Below are 16,656 nucleotides of genomic sequence, written 5' to 3'. Positions count from 1 at the left end.
CCCTCAAATTCCATCAGAAAAGCTTTCATCTTCCAACCAAAATGCAGTTTGTAGAGGAATTCATACTCAATATCTACAGCTATTCAGTTTTTTTGCCAAACTACATCATTGATTTTTAATCAATTTTTTCCTTCATTTATTTTTCCTACTAGCTCTGTCCACAAAAATGGTCTTGTACAGCAACTGTACTTTATCTTTATTATTGTACCACAAGTTGGTACTGTACCAGGACGGGTATGAGTACTGTGTGTAGGTACCATGGGCGTAAATCCCGGGGGGGATGGGGGGGGATATATCCCCCCCTGAAATGGAGGAGGGGGGGATGGCCTGTACAATCATCCCCCCCTGAATTTTGAAGAAAAAAAAAATGGAGGAAGCAGAAATGTGATTGTATCAATTTTGGCATATTGCAAGACGTTTGTACGCCGGCCTTCAGACAGGTAACAGAGCTGAACAGTATTCTATCTTGTAGGAAATTGAATGCATAATTTTCTCAAGCGCTCGCTCGCTTCGCTCGCTCGCGGACATGGACATACACTGTAAGGTATGGCTCAGACGTTGACAACGTCAAATAGTGTAGGCCTACGTGTAAACATGCTAAGACGAGAGTATTAAAACTTGGGACCATCTGAAAAATATGTACGAAAACAAACAAACAAACAAACAAACACGAAACTATATTCCCTTATAAAAAAAAACCATGGTTTTACAACCGTAACTATGGTATAACCATGGTTATGGACGGTTTTACAATGGATCGATGGTAGTCCATGATTTTTAATTCATATCCATGGTAAATGTGTGGCGAAAGTGTGGTAATACCATTGTTAAAATACCATAGTTATGATAACATGATAAAACTTTCATTTTACGACGGTTTTAAAACCATGGTGAAAAAATCATTGTTATACCACAGTTTTAAGAAATTAAAAAAACAATGGTGAGAAAACCACGACAAAACCATCGTTCTACTTTGGTAAAAATAACATAATAATATAACAATGGTTGTAACCATGGTTTCACAATAGTATAAAAACAATGGTTAGGAAACCATGGTGTAACTCTCGTTCTACCAAGGTTGAAAACCATCGTTATTAAACCATGATTTCATCATGGTTTTATGATAGTGTAAAAAAGATATAGTAATAAAACCATGATTTTAACCATGGTATTATGATAGCACAAAAACACTAGTTATAATACCATGGTTAAACTTTCGTTTTACAAAGGTTAAAAATGATGGGTATTAACCATGATATTAACCATGGTTTTATCATAGTTAAAAAATGATGGTTATATAACCATGGCTCTAACAGTGGTTTAATGAAAGTGTTTTAAAACCATGGTTAAAAAATAATCGTTATACCACAGTTTTAAGAAATTAAAAAAACAATGGCGAGAAAACCACAACAAGACTATCGTTCTACTTTGGTAAAAATAACATAATAATATAACAATGGTTGTAACCATGGTTTCACAATAGTATAAAAACAATGGTTAGGAAACCATGGTGTAACTCTCGTTCTACTAAGGTTGAAAACCATCGTTATTAAACCATGATTTCATCATGGTTTTATGATAGTGTTAAAAAGATAGTAATAAAACCATGATTTTAACCATGGTATTATGATAGCACAAAAACACTAGTTATAATACCATGGTTAAACTTTCGTTTTACGAAGGTTAAAAATGATGGGTATTATAACCATGATATTAACCATGGTTTTATCATAGTTAAAAATGATGGTTATATAACCATGGCTCTATATAACAGTGGTTTAATGAAAGTGTTTTAAAACCATGGTTAAAAAATTATCGTTATACCACAGTTTTAAGAAATTAAAAAAACAATGGTGAGAAAACCACAAGAAGACTATCGTTCTACTTTGGTAAAAATAACATAATAATATAACAATGGTTGTAACCATGGTTTCACAATAGTATAAAAACAATGGTTAGGAAACCATGGTGTAACTCTCGTTCTACTAAGGTTGAAAACCATCGTTATAAAACCATGATTTCATTATGGTTTTATGATAGTGTAAAAACAATAGTTACAAAACCATGATTTTAACCGTGGTTTTATGATAGCACAAAAACACTAGTTATAATACCATGGTTAAACTTCGTTTTACAAATGTTGAAAACGATGGCTATTAACCATGATTATATATTAACCACGGGTTTTATCATAGTTAAAAAATTATGGTTAGGCTATATAACCATGACTTTAACAGTGGTTTAACAAAAGTGTGAAAACAACGGTTTTAAACAATCGTTCAAATTCCATTTTAGCAAGGAAAACGATGGTCATATAGCTACACCAGGATTTGAACCATGGTTTTATCATAGTGTGATGTGCAAAGGATGGTTATGAAACATTGATTGGTTCTACGAACCGTGGTTTCATGATAGTGAAGAGGCGGTTAAAAAGCCATGATTTTCACCATGGTTGTATGATAGCTCATAAGAACAGATGGTTATAAAACCGTGGTTTAACTTTTGTTTACCCACGGTTGAAAAAGTGGTTATTTTTTAACAATGGTTTCAACCGTGGTTTCATGCTGATCAGATATAGAGTGCAGAAAAACCATATTCTAGAATTTCTAACCATGGAACCTTGTATGATAGCATAAGAACAGTGGTTATTAAACCATGGTTAACTTTTTGTTTTACCAAAGTTTAAACCACGTGCACTATGATTATTGAATGATGTCGATCACAAAAATCAATATGAAAACTCATAATTTGATGGCCGCAATGCCAATGCAAGTCATGACGGATATTCATCTAACGCAACCACCCGCATCCGTTTTGGCTTCAACAGGATTATGTAAACAAACAGTAGTCTTACCATTGCAAACAAAAAGCTGCTTCACTTGCTTGATTTACAGCATTCCTAAAATGCAACATCTATTCACTACGGAATAAAGCACGTAAAAAACCTTAAATGAGATTACATACTCGTGAAAAAATAAAAAAAGGTAGTAACCCATTGCCGCCCGTTCGTTCCCCGTAGCTTTGACATGTACACACAACAATAGAAAACTATATGAATGCAATCGGCGTGTAGTAATTGTGTACGATGAATGGGAGATCCGGGTTGTTGATATGAGGCTCGTTCGTCCCAAAGATCACAACAAAAATATATTTTTAAATATATGGAGCACAAAAAATATTGAAACATTAAAAAAAAATTAATTTGCAATAAAAAAAAGTTTTAAACATATATTTTTTATTCAAAACCAAAAAATTAATGATTACAAGTTTTCTTGATAACAATGTAACGTAAGAGGTCATGTGTGTGTTGTTGTTGTCGCTGATTGAACCTTACGTGTATGTACTGCTGAACCGTTAGTCCGCGACCGCGCTCAAAAACCACACACACGGCGCGGCTAGTGTACGATATGCTGTTCATCATTTCAAACGCTCTTTCGTGATGATCTCTGACCGGAGTCAAACATCTCGACGTACGAACCATCTGATATTTTCAGAAATGGCTAGCAAACGGCCCCTAAGAAAAAGAGGAACTGCTCCTTTGGGATTCTTCGAGGAAGGTTGGTCAACGTAACTTTTAATACATTATTAGTAGACCTAATCTTAGCTAAAATAATTACCACTGATACCAGCGAGATTTGCATTGAATTGTCCCGACCGACCCGGGGCCGGCAGCGGCCCTGCCCCTGCTGTGCAAATTTCGCATGATCGTATCAAGTAGGGATAACCAGTCCAGTAGACTGTTCTGTATCTGAAAGTGTGACTGAGTCAGTGAGTGTGAGAGTATGACATGAGATCTCAAGAGTTTGGAATGAGTTGTTCTAACTCAGCTACTGTAGTAGTGTATATGTACTGAACTGTTGGTGTTACTGTGTCACGTAAATTCTACAAGTTATCTACGGTAACTAGATTCTATACACAACCCAGTCACTGTAGACAGTGTAGATCTAGTATGGTTGGGGCACCACCTATCGGCAGGGCACCTTCCCATCGGCACCCTGCGTATCATGGCTGTTTGCGTATAGAACGAAAAGGTACGCGCGGGATTAAGTGTCATGAGCTATAAAAACAATAAAAACGAAGAAACGAAAATCAAACTCAAACAAACCAAGCTAAAAATTACACATCCGCTCAGTAACGATGCATGGCTGTGAAATTCACGTGTATTACCTATGGCCTGTGAAATTCACGTGTATTACCTATGCTGTGAAATTCACGTGTATACCTATGGAGGTTAGGGGGTGCCGATCGCAAGGTTCCCTTTTTAGCTGCGCGAAGAAAACGAAACGCACGCGCTAAAATTGCGCTATTTTAAAACGGAGATTCATAATCAACGAGACGGTCACGACATTCAAAACTGCAGTATTTATGGCATATTTGAGGTAAGAATTAGGCGGATTTGTGTTATATTTTTAGAATAAACAAGCTACAGATCCTTAGGGTGACGATACGTGGTACCCCCAACCCTACTAGTAGCGACAGGCTATAATTTATTCGCACAGCGTACTCTAACAGCGTCTGGTCGGGCTAACAAGACGGTAGGCGGTAGTTCTAACAGTTAGGCGTAATCCCTAACAATGTTAGTAGGCATAGGCCTACCTCATATTGGGTGGTGATATCAGGTTCGGTGCAAGCTACATCAACAACACTATTTTCTGCTAACTCTGTTAGGACTTCTAGTGGTAACTGCTCCAGTGAATCAAGAGTATCAGTAAAAGCTACGCTAAGACACAAGGGCTTACTCCTGCGAACTAGTACGCTCATGGGCGAAATACGGACGCCATTCCGCCATTGAAAGCAATAGACCGATAGATTGATTAGAGGGCGTACTGTATATTACGCGATCATGATATCAGTGCCGTATCACTGGGTCCTCGTATTTCTGTCTCCCTTTCATTTTTCCCCTTTTTAGGGGGCATACAGGGGAAGATATGTACCGATGTATGTACTTAGAATCTTGTTTTGTCGTAAAGAAATATCATTCCTGTCTAACCGTGAAATGTATTTGAAAAAAATGTCATTTACTTTCCAATCGCAATCTGCAGGCCCACAAAGTTTGAGCTGAAGTAGGTAGACCAAACTATGTTTCGGGAGGGAGAGAGAAAGAGATAGGTGGCGTTTGTCAGCTCAAACACAAACTTGCTGAGGGACTACTGATAAAAAAGTAATTACATTACTTCAATTTTTTTTTTACATATCGACAGAAAATATACTTTTTGTGATATTTTGAGGTCTGAAATGCAATTCTACCGCTGTGTGCTTCCTTTTAAAATGAAGAAAATGAAAGGAAGGTAGGGTTTGCTCCATAGGCTCACGTGTTTAAGAAGCTTGCGGTATTATTACTAAATTGGCTGCCATTGGGCTCCATGTTGGGCTCCCGCTCCATGCCGTACTACACCCGTTTGCGTGCGAAGTCGCGAGAGTACGCCCTCTTAGCTTCTATACTCTTTGATTGTGTCTCAGCACTAACTTAAGCACTGGCAGCCACTGGCACTGGCGATAAAACTGAAGTGAACTTGAAGTCCGTAGGTGCTGGTAGGATGACCTCAAAAATACGTCATAAATTTCTGGTTGCTGGTGCTGGGCAAACTTGTGAAAGATTCGTCTGTCCGAAGGAGGAGTCTTTTTTTTTTTTTTTTTGACGTTACTTATGGCTCTCTACCTCCGGACTATGTCTATAGGAGGGGATCCGTAAAGCCAGATGCAGTCTCTGCTCTGTGGAACATATCCCCGTCGACGAGATACAGACCAATCTTTCGGTCAAGTGCTGGGCTTGGTGTTGAAATCAAAGAATGTCGTCTGCTGAACCTAGCTCCGCCATTTCGTAGTGTAAGAGTTAGGCCAGTAGCATGTACATTTTATGCTAATGCAATGGTCACCCACGCCACGAAACGTAGGCCTTACACGAGCATGTGGCTTCATAAATCTGAGCCTGGAAGCATAAAATTAAATATTAAGTTGTGTTTTGAAGAATGGTTGAAATTTGGGGCATTTTAGTCTGTCTTCCTCACTTTGTGTCTAAAAACTAAGCAGTCCTGCATCTTTTAATATTCGAGTGTAATCATGCGCCATCACTTTTCGTTGTGCGATTCTCACGGACCTTGCGATGCTGCGATTCCAACACCTATTGCTGGGGATCAATAACTTTGATAAGTATCGCTTAGTTAATCCGACCGTCGGTGTTGGAGCTCAGTTTAAGTCAGTCATTTGGGAGCTAGCACTAGCCCTGATCTTGAAATCCCCCAATGGCAAAGGATGCTGTATTTTGTAATTTGTATGTTATACCAGTACCATTCACCTAACGGATTGTTGTGTGATTTTTCTGGCAAACCTTATTTTTCTTCTCTCAATCATTAATAGGTGTATTATTGTTATGTCGTGTGTTTTTTTTTTCCTCATCAGAATCAAAGATTGACTGTGCAAGTGGCTGATGTGAGAAGGTGTTTCCATAGAAGACTTGCAGTCCATAGAAGACTTGAGGTCCATCCATGACCATTGATCGTGCTGTCCACTAGCTTGCTCCTTTCATGGGTACAAGTACATGATACACATGCAGCGCTGATTTACATCAATATGTGTACATGGCATCCTCCTGGCTGAATTCTGGTGCAAAGAAGTGGATCATCTGATGTCATGTTTTTTCCCGTTTGACCATGTCATCAAGGAGAAGGTATTCCTTTTTCTTTGTTTCTTTATTTCAACCCAGTATGGTTCATTAGGAATTTGAGCATATCGCTGTAACATACCCAAATTCTTGTGCAACATCCTCAAAAACCAGCAGCATGCTATGCGACATTGTAGAATATTTGGGAGTCTTTTATTCCAGCAGTCATTTGGGAGCTAGCACAAGCACCAAACTTTAAATCATCCAATGCTGTATTTTGTATGTTACATCATTTTCCTGTGTGATTTTTTCACTTCTCTCAATCATCACTATTATCGTTATGTTGTGTTATCTTTTTTTTTTCCTCATCAGAATCAATGATTGATTGTGCCAGTGGCTGACACGAGAAGGTTTCTCCATAGAAGACTTGAAGTCCACCCATGACCATCGATCAGGCAGTCCCCTAGCTAGCTCCTTTCATGGGTACAAGTACATGCAGTGCTGATACGTGTATGGCATCCTCCTGGCTGAATTCTGGTGCAGAGAAGTCCATCTACTGATGTCATACTTTCTCCCGCTTTTCCATGTCATCAAGGGTAAGATACTCCTCTTTCTCTCTTTCTTTGTTTCTTTCTTTTTTTCAACCCATTATTAGTGTAGTTCATGAGGAATTTGAGCATTACACTGCAGCATACCCAAATTCTTGTGCAACATCCTCAAATACCAGCAGCATGCTATGCAGCATCCTAAAATATTGGCAACCTGCTTAAAATAGAATGTGATCAATTTTTGAAAAACATCAAATTACTCTAGGCAATTTGTGCACAATACATGATATGGAATGTTGAACGTAATGGCTTCACCTGTATGTGGCACTTAGGGGTTAAAATGATTGTAAAAGTACACTGTATTTTAAACAGTATCTCTCCAGCACATTAGAGTGATGAAATGATGGCTAGGTGTACCACATCAATCTAATCCCATTCTTATGTTTTTTTGCAAGGTAACTATTCTGTGCAAGAATTTTGTGTGTTGAGTATTTGAAGTAGAGTTTAACACGTACTACATGTTATTATTATTTTAAAAAAATAATAGCGTAATGAATAAATTCTCAGTTCGTTGCAGGAGTGATCTTCCCCAAGAAAATTCTCACGGCTCACGGTTGCAAAAGAAGGACATCTCAAGGCTCCACAACGACAAAGGGCACACTAACCAAGCTATATCAAGACCTAGTTCCTGCGAAGCCTCATCCAGAAGTATCACCAAAGCTTACTGCTGGATAGTCTTGGACAGTAGAAGTACAAGGACAGTTTTCAAAGCATGTGAAGTGTGCATGTATGCTCTCATGTCAGGATTGTTGGTTGCTAGATAATTTTTTTTTTTTTTTGATGCTGTTTTGTTCTGTTGTCCAGTGCTCCTGGTGTCACTTAAGTCCAAATTTGCATTATCTATACAAAGCTACTAATGATCATGTACATCAAACATGCACTAATATATGTACACTGTATTTAATTATCCAACTAATTATTTGCAGGTGATATTCTTATAGTTTTAAATCATGTGACTGGCAATAAGCCATACCTATGTACAGTCAAGATGCTGCTCATGAAGCAATAAAAAGCTACTTTTCAATCGTAACAGCAAAGTGAGCAAATGTGCATTCTTATGTCTTATTTGTTGACTGAGGTTCAGTAAGAGTACATTTTCTTCATTGATTTGTTTACATAAACCTACAGTTTTGCAACTGGAAATAATATGATATTTGTATGATACTTTGACTTCTCACACCCAGCTGCTGAAAAATAACTTTTGAATGTATAATCATAATTGACTGTTTCTACCCTTGTGTACTTTCTTATTCTAAAGGTGCCTAGACCCGGTAGTTGCTGCAGCGCTTTTGGATGAGAGTGCCGATCACCATTAGCATTGATACAAAGACTGCCGAAATTGCGCTGTCGTCAACGGTAAAGCGCGTAGGTGTTGCTAGGCAATGTTGCCTTCATTGTCTTCTCTGCGTGTCAGACAGTCCGTAGAATTTGAATGCCAGGGTGCATGCTTCTTTGTTTGACTTCAGAGAAAAAAATATTAAAGCTGTCATCATCAGCAGTGGATTGGACTTCTTCGGACTCATGGAAATGGGTCAAAGCGTAAGCGCTAACGATAAAGAGGAGTCGATAGCATAGGTCTCTCAAGGAAGCTTGTGCCGTGCGCCGTGTACGCAAGCAAACCACCGGGTCTATGTGCCTTTAAATGCTAATGACAGTACAGTCAACTCCTGTCAGTCAGTTTTGACTGAAAAAGCGCATCAAATTGGGCAATGTTTGACTTCTGCATGTTCAGAGGAATACACATGACTAGGCCATAAAAATTGGGACTTATTGGTTTCCTCAATTTGGCCATAGTGTATTCGATATACATGTATGTTTTGGGGAGAGCTTTGGCTGTGTGAAAGTCAATGCTGGTAAGAGCATCGACCTACATGTACTCGTTGCTACATATAGCTTCTTTTATTAAACAGTGAATCAATTAACACTTACAATCTGCACCCATCCACCAACAGACACATGGAAGTCAGTTTTTAAATACAGCTGTACATATTTTTTAGACTATAGCTAGAAGGAAAATACATGTAATAGAGAATTGGTTTTCTCCTGTTTCAGAGTCCAGGTTCATATACATGTTTACAAATGTACTGTATCACAATACATATGTATAGGAATTGTAAGAATTATTATTCTGCTCCAGGTAATTTACTGAAAATATTTTTATTTCATCACTTTATGTGAAGACTCTACTGTGCTATTTATTGATCATTATTCATCAAATAGCAAAGCAATTGGGAAAAATATATTTCTCCAACCAATTTTCCCCATGGTTTCTCAAAGTACTTGTGAAATACAACTGTAGTTTAAAATACATTTTTCTACGATATTGCACTGTGGTTAAATAGTGGGTTTACTATGTACAATGGATCATGGTTGTATCGTGATTTGGGTTGTAATTCTGTGGTTTGGCAGCTGTAAAACCATGTTTTCATCTTTTCCTAACCAAACTTTCACCTTTACCTAACCATGGTTTTACACTTCCTTAACCATGGTTTCACTTCTTCGTGACCATGGTTTGGGCACGGTAGAAACACAAGTTAGTGACCATGGTAAAACCACAGTAATGTCATGGTAAGTGCGTTCCAATTTACCACCTTTAAACCATGGTTACCATGGTTAACCCATGCTGAACCTATGGTTTAACCGTGGTTACCATGGTTTGACAATAGTGCACCATTGTTTAACTATGGTTAAACTGTGGTTTAACACTAGTGCACCATGGTTTGACCATAATTAAACCATATTGCCCTATGGTTAAACCATGAGTTTATCATGGTTTCATCTTTTCCTAACCGTAGTTTCACCATTTCCTAACCGTGGTTTCACCATTTCCTAACCATGGTTTAACACTTCCTTTACCATGGTTTCACTTTTTCTTAACCATGGTTTTGGCTTGGTAGAAACACAGTAGTGACCATGGTAATACCACAGTAATGTCATGGTAAGTGCGTTCCAATTTACCACCTTTAGACCATGGTTACCATGGTTAACTTATGCTAAACCTATGGTTTAACCATGGCTACCATGGTTTAACCATAGTGCGCCATTGTTTAACTATGGTTAAACTATGGTTAAACACTAGTGCACCATGGTTTGACCATAATTAAACCATATTGCACTATGGTTAAACCATAAGTTTGCCATGGTTTCATCTTTTCCTAACCATAGATTTACCATTTCCTAACCATGGTTTCACACTTCCTTAACCATGGTTTTACTTTTTCTTAACCATGGTTTTGGTACTGTAGAACCACAGTAGTGACCATGGTAATACCACAGTAATGTCATGGTAAGTGCGTTCCAATTTACCACCTTTAAACCATGGTTACCATGGTTAACCCATGCTAAACCTATGGTTTAACCGTAGATACCATGGTTTAACCATAGTGCACTATTGTTTAACTATTGTTAAACTATGGTTAAACATTAGTGCACCATGGTTTGACCATAATCAAACCATATTGCACTATGGTTAAACCATGGATGGATCCAATGTAAAACCATGGTTATGCCTCACAGTCAAACCATGGTATTTTTTTACAAGGGTTGCCATAATTGAACCCCCTCCATTTCCTGAATCATTCATGAGGAACGACAGTGACTGATAATTCAGTCAAGATACATCTATGGGTATACCCAGGGAAGATCAGGGGCGTCGAAAATATCTCGGGGGGGGGGGGGGGGGGGCAAAGGGCATTCGCCCCGCCCCTACGAAAGTGTTTAGGCAGGCAAATCATTTATCCCCCAAGCAATTTCCAAGATGAGGACAAATTTCGAACTTTCTTAATGGAATTATTGTCCAAATACCGCCAGAACTATGCACCAAATCGTTGAATTGCAATCATAAACATGCAAAAGCTCCGCTATACTGGATCCCTTTCGATAGAATTTGTACACTGTTGAGATTGACGTATATTTCCCTAATTTGTCAAAGAGTGTGCAGCATATCTTTCACTTAACAAATTACTCCCTCATATGCAGAGGCGTCGATGGGGGGGGGGGGGGGGGGGATGGTTCCCCCATAAAAGTGGGACAAACCAAATCGCAAAAATATAGCTAAAAACGGCAGTCTTTGGGGTGTAAAATGTCAAAATGTTAAAGCTCGCTCGCTCCGCTTCCTCGCATTAAGCGCTAAGCCATTCCCCTGATGTTGCTACCAGTGATTGGCAGCAGTTGCGCCCGGTGCGCCCCCCCCCCTAATCTCCAAAGCAAAAAGTATAGCTACAAATGGCAGTTTTGGGGACTGTAAGATGTCAAAAATTTTCAAGCTCGCTCGCTTCGCACACTCGCATTTAATCATTATGCCATTCTCATGATGTTGCTGCCATAAATTGCCAGCAGTTTTCGCCCGGTGCTCCCCCTTAATTTCCAAAGCTAAAAATAAAGCTATACAAACGGCAGTTTTGGGACTGTAATAAGTCGAAATTTTGAAGCTCGCTCGCTTCGCTCGCTCGCTTTTAATCATTATGCCATTCTCCTGATGTTGCTGCCAGTAATTGCCAGCAGTTTTCGCCCGGTGTGCCTCCCCTTAATTTCCAAAGCGAAAAAATACAGCTACAAACGACATTTTCTGGGATTGCAAAATGTCAAAATCTTAAGGCTCGCTTGCTCCGCTCGCTCGCATTTAATCGCTATGGCATTCTCCTGATGTTGCTGCCAGTGATTGACAGCAGTTGTGCCCGGTGCGTCCCCGTTAATTTCCAAAGCGAAAAATATAGCTACAAATGGCAGTTTTGGGGACTGTAAGATGTCAAAATTTTCAAGCTCGCTCGCTTCGCACACTCGCATTTAATCATTATGCCATTCTCATGATGTTGCTACCAGTAATTGCCAGCAGTTTTCGCCCGGTGCTCCCCCCTTAATCTCCACAGCGAAAAACAAAGCTACAAACGGCAGTTTTGGGACTGTAAGATGTCAAAATTTTGAAGCTCGCTTCACTCACTCGCATTTAATCATTATGCCATTATCCTGATGTTGCTGCCAGTTATTGCCAGCAGCTTTCGCCCGGTGCTCCCCCCCCCCCCCCTTAATTTCCAAAGCGAAAAATATAGCTACAAACGGCAGTTTTGGGACTGTAATAAGTCAAAATTTTGAAGCTCGCTCGCTTCGCTCGCTCGCATTTAATCATTATGCCATTCTCCTGATGTTGCTGCCAGTTATTGCCAGCAGTTTTCGCCCGGTGCTCCCCCCTTAATTTCCAAAGCGAAAAATATAGCTACAAACGGCAGTTTTGGGACTGTAATAAGTCAAAATTTTGAAGCTCGCTCGCTTCGCTCGCTCGCATTTAATCATTATGCCATTCTCCTGACGTTGCTGCCAGTGATTGACAGCAGTTGTGACCGGTGCGTCCCCTTTAATTTCCAAAGCGAAAAACATAACTACAAATGGCAGTTTTGGGGACTGTAAGATGTCTAAATTTTCAAGCTCGCTCGCTTCGCACACTCGCATTTAATCATTATGCCATTCTCATGATGTTGCTACCAGTAATTGCCAGCAGTTTTCGCCCGTGCTCCCCCCTTAATCTCCACAGCGAAAAACAAAGCTACAAACGGCAGTTTTGGGACTGTAAGATGTCAAAATTTTGAAGCTCGCTTCACTCACTCGCATTTAATCATTATGCCATTATCCTGATGTTGCTGCCAGTTATTGCCAGCAGCTTTCGCCCGGTGCTCCCCCCCCCCTTAATTTCCAAAGCGAAAAATATAGCTACAAACGGCAGTTTGGGGGACTGTAATAAGTCAAAATTTTCAAGCTCGCTCGCTTCGCACACTCGCAGTTAATCATTATGCCATTCTCATGATGTTGCTGCCAGTAATTGCCACCAGTTTTCGCCCGGTGCTCCCCCTTAATTTCTAAAGCTAAAAATAAAGCTACAAACGGCAGTTTTTGGGACTGTAAAATGTCAAAATTTTCAAGCTCACTCGCTTCGCTCGCTCGCATTTAATCATTATGCCATTCTCCTGATGTTGCTGCCAGTACGAACTGCCAGCAGTTGCGCCCTGTGCGCCCCCCTTAATTTCCAAAGCGAAAAAAAACAGCCCAAAACGGCAGTTTTTTTTACTGTAAAATGTCAAAATTTTCAAGCTCGCTCGCTTCGCTCGCTCGCATTTAATTGTTATGCCATTCTCTTGATGTTGCTGTCAGTAATTGCCGGCAGTTTCACCCGGTGCCCCCCCCCCCCTTATAATTTCCAAAGCGGACAAAATACAGTCACAAACTGCAGTTTTGGGACTGTAAAATGTCAAAATTTTCAAGCTCGCTTGTAACAGTTTGTCAGAAATATATCACTCTCCTCCCACTTTACATTTCATGCAAAAGAGTGAGACATCCGATCCCTGTAAAGTGTGTGTGTGTGTGTGGGGGGGGGGGGGGGGTTACCAAGCTTCTCTCACCCCCCGTCCCCCTCAAGGCTGCGCCGGTTCGGTTATGGGCTTGTAATCGTGGTGATGGTGACTATCGCCGATCATCCCCCCCACTCCTCAGTATGGATTTACGCCGTTGGTAGGTACCCATACTAGGTTAACACTAAAGGGGCCGGGGGGGGGGCAGAATCCCCCCCCCCCGACGTTTCGCGCTATAATTCTGTAACGCGAGAAGGCCTCATCGCGAGGCTTCTTTACATTCTTTGTTCAAGTCTCGCGCAACTTTTGAGACCAAATTTACAGCGTACGTGTGTACTTTTTCGAAGCCACGCCCATTTTTGTAACGGCATGTCAAACCAAAACGGGCACTATACCTATTTTGTCATTTTATGGAAAACTGTGCTCTGTCATGAAAGTCATAAAAACCTGATCATTTTTACAATTAATCACTCTTATTGATTAGTTTTAGGGTAATTATGGTAGAAAAGTGGTCAGTGACAATTTCCAATAAAAAAACAAAGAAATACATAAGAAATTCTGAAAACAATAAAATACATAAGAATTGAAATGATGTACAATTTTTCAATATATGTTCAATGCTTTTAATCATTATAAAATATGATCTTTTGCTTAATTTGCATAAAAATTAATTAAAATAAATTAAATGATTGTTGTTTCTAAAAATCTTTTGGCACAATCTTGTAGATTTTGACGTGGGTGTCACGCATGACAAATTTCGTCCCGATCGCACCTCCGATGGCCGAGATCTTGGGGGGGGGGGGGGGGTGGGGGTGGAATCCGGTCCCTCCCCCTCCCCCCCCCCCCCCGGTTTTAGCATAGCCAAAAAAGCCCGGCCCTTTTAGGGTTAAGGGCCCAAGTGTGAAAGATTTTATTGAGTAGGTTTTCAAGGCCAAAATTTTCATTTAGCCAATTCTCATACTTCATTGAGTTCCTGAGTCCCAAGTTGTTTTCAAGACCTTTAGGGCAGCTAAACTTTTTAATTTTCCTTCTCTTTATATCACTGGGCCTATTATAAGCACTAAGATTTTTTTTTTCTGAGATAGACCCTATCATGTTCTCGGTATGACGGATTTTCGTTTTCAGACACCCTTTACCACATTAATTGATAGTCACTGGACTGCATGAAAAGTAGGCAGGACTAAATCAACATAATTGATACGAAATATATTGCCACATTAGTCAACACGCAAACGGCAAAAGTGCTTATCTCTAGTCGTACACCTTTGCCAAATTTGTCAAATTCCGAAGTCATTGTAGGTCCTAGAACGGAATTTTTCCAGAACAATATTCCAGTTTATTTCCCGATAGATATGCCTCTCTATGGCTCTTTTATATCACTCGTTATACTTTGCGATTTACTTTGGAAAAAAGACGTATAAAATGTATAGTGATACGTGATTCCTGCCTGAACAATCACTCGTACAGTTATAATTATTATCGATCTTATTTATTTAGCAGAAAAGTGTATCTGCAGATATACGACTTTCTTCCTAAACAATCACGCGTTTACATTGTCAATAATCAATTGGCAGAAAGATGTATATATCTTAATAGGCCCACTTGACTCATATAACTTCAACTCAGTCTGGCTGAGAGTAAGCCAAATAAAAGAAAAGTGTATCTGAATAAACGCCGGATTAATGTTAACATAACTGTAGGAAGTAAACAAGAAAAAATAGCAGAAAATAGAATTTAAGAAGTGGAACACATTGGAGAAGAATATCAAACAAAACACCAGCACCCTAAAGTTTAATAACTTTAAACGTTAAAGGTGATATAGGTTACTGTTCGAATTCCAAGGCCAATATTATTGGCTTCTTAAATTCTCTCGTTTTTGTTTTTGTTTGTTTGTGTATGTGTGTGTGTGTGTGTGCGTGTGTGTGTGTGTGTGTGTGTGTGTGTGTGTGTGTGTGTGTGTGTTACGTGACAGTAGGGGAGAATACAGGGCAGAGATAGGCCTCTTACCAAAACACGGCCACCTTATGAATGAAATGAGCTAAAATGTTAAAAAAAAAAAGAAGAAAGAAAATGATTAAGTACTAGTAAAGTAATCATTCCATTGCGTTTGGTGCAAATCGATATAATTTTTTTATGGTAAAATCACTGTCTGAAATCATACATTGAATATTCCGTAGGCCCTATAAGACACACACTACTTTTGTCATCCCTACGATATATGTTGGTGTTTATGTTGTTGTTGTTGTCATTGTTGTTAATGTTTAATCACACTGGATAAAAATACGATACAAGATTATTTGAAGAGTTTGTTCGCAAAAACCGAAAAATCCATTTTTAATGAAAGTTAATCGACATAACATTATACTGTGATTTAGGGAATTGTGGGACTAATCTGAGGATATAATCAATCTATAACAAAATGCAATATTTTGCGGCAAAAACCAAAGTCTACTTTTCGTTTTGTTGCAAAGTCGTATAGCCTATTTGTCAGGTTGACCATGGAGGTTTGAGAAACGGAGTAACAACAGTTTCACTCCCTTTGATCCCATGTTTCATGGCGCCACTCAGAATTATTTGAAGTGTGTGCTAAACTGGAGCTGCCTCTCAGATAGGAAGACAACTGATTCATGTGCCATTGCATCATGACTGTCATTCTCAAAGGAAGATATGTCTTTATGATGGTAATTACTTTTCGCTGTCCCTTCTTACAAAATTAAGCGATACATCTATAGACACGGGGATGTGCGAACAAAAATTGTTCAAAAATTGATCTAATAAAAATCAAAATTATTCGAATTTACATGGCTTTACACTAATCTAACATACACATAAATAAAGAACTATATTTGGAAAATTATACCATTCAGTTTCATTTGTCGGAAGTGATCGGAAAGATGATAAAATCGGCTTTGTAGTGAGAGCACACTGATAACTGTTTCAAATAATATTTCACGACATACAGTTCAGGTTCACAGTTTTGCACATAATCCTGGATGGGATTTACTTTTGTATTAATGCTTTATCATTAAGTAAACATTCATCTATTTAACAAATAAACAAGCAGAATATAGCCGATATTAAAGCTAGTATCTCACCAACGGAGACGTCT

The 16,656-nt window shown here is 39.1% G+C and overlaps 1 long non-coding RNA gene across 1 annotated transcript; it reads left to right on the top strand.

Annotated features, from left to right (window-relative positions):
• The first annotated feature begins 3,415 nt into the window (after positions 1-3,415).
• Positions 3,416-8,224, top strand: LOC140236066 (uncharacterized). Its single transcript, XR_011901746.1, has 4 exons — positions 3,416-3,557; positions 6,400-6,667; positions 6,974-7,197; positions 7,717-8,224. It is a non-coding gene; the product is annotated as an uncharacterized lncRNA (long non-coding RNA).
• Positions 8,225-16,656: the final 8,432 nt, after the last annotated feature.

Source organism: Diadema setosum, chromosome 12 (genome assembly GCF_964275005.1).
Source record: "Diadema setosum chromosome 12, eeDiaSeto1, whole genome shotgun sequence".
In the NCBI taxonomy this organism is placed as follows: Eukaryota; Metazoa; Echinodermata; class Echinoidea; order Diadematoida; family Diadematidae; genus Diadema; species Diadema setosum.
Note: the sequence above shows the minus strand (reverse complement) of the source record. Positions and strands in the feature narration are given on the sequence as shown.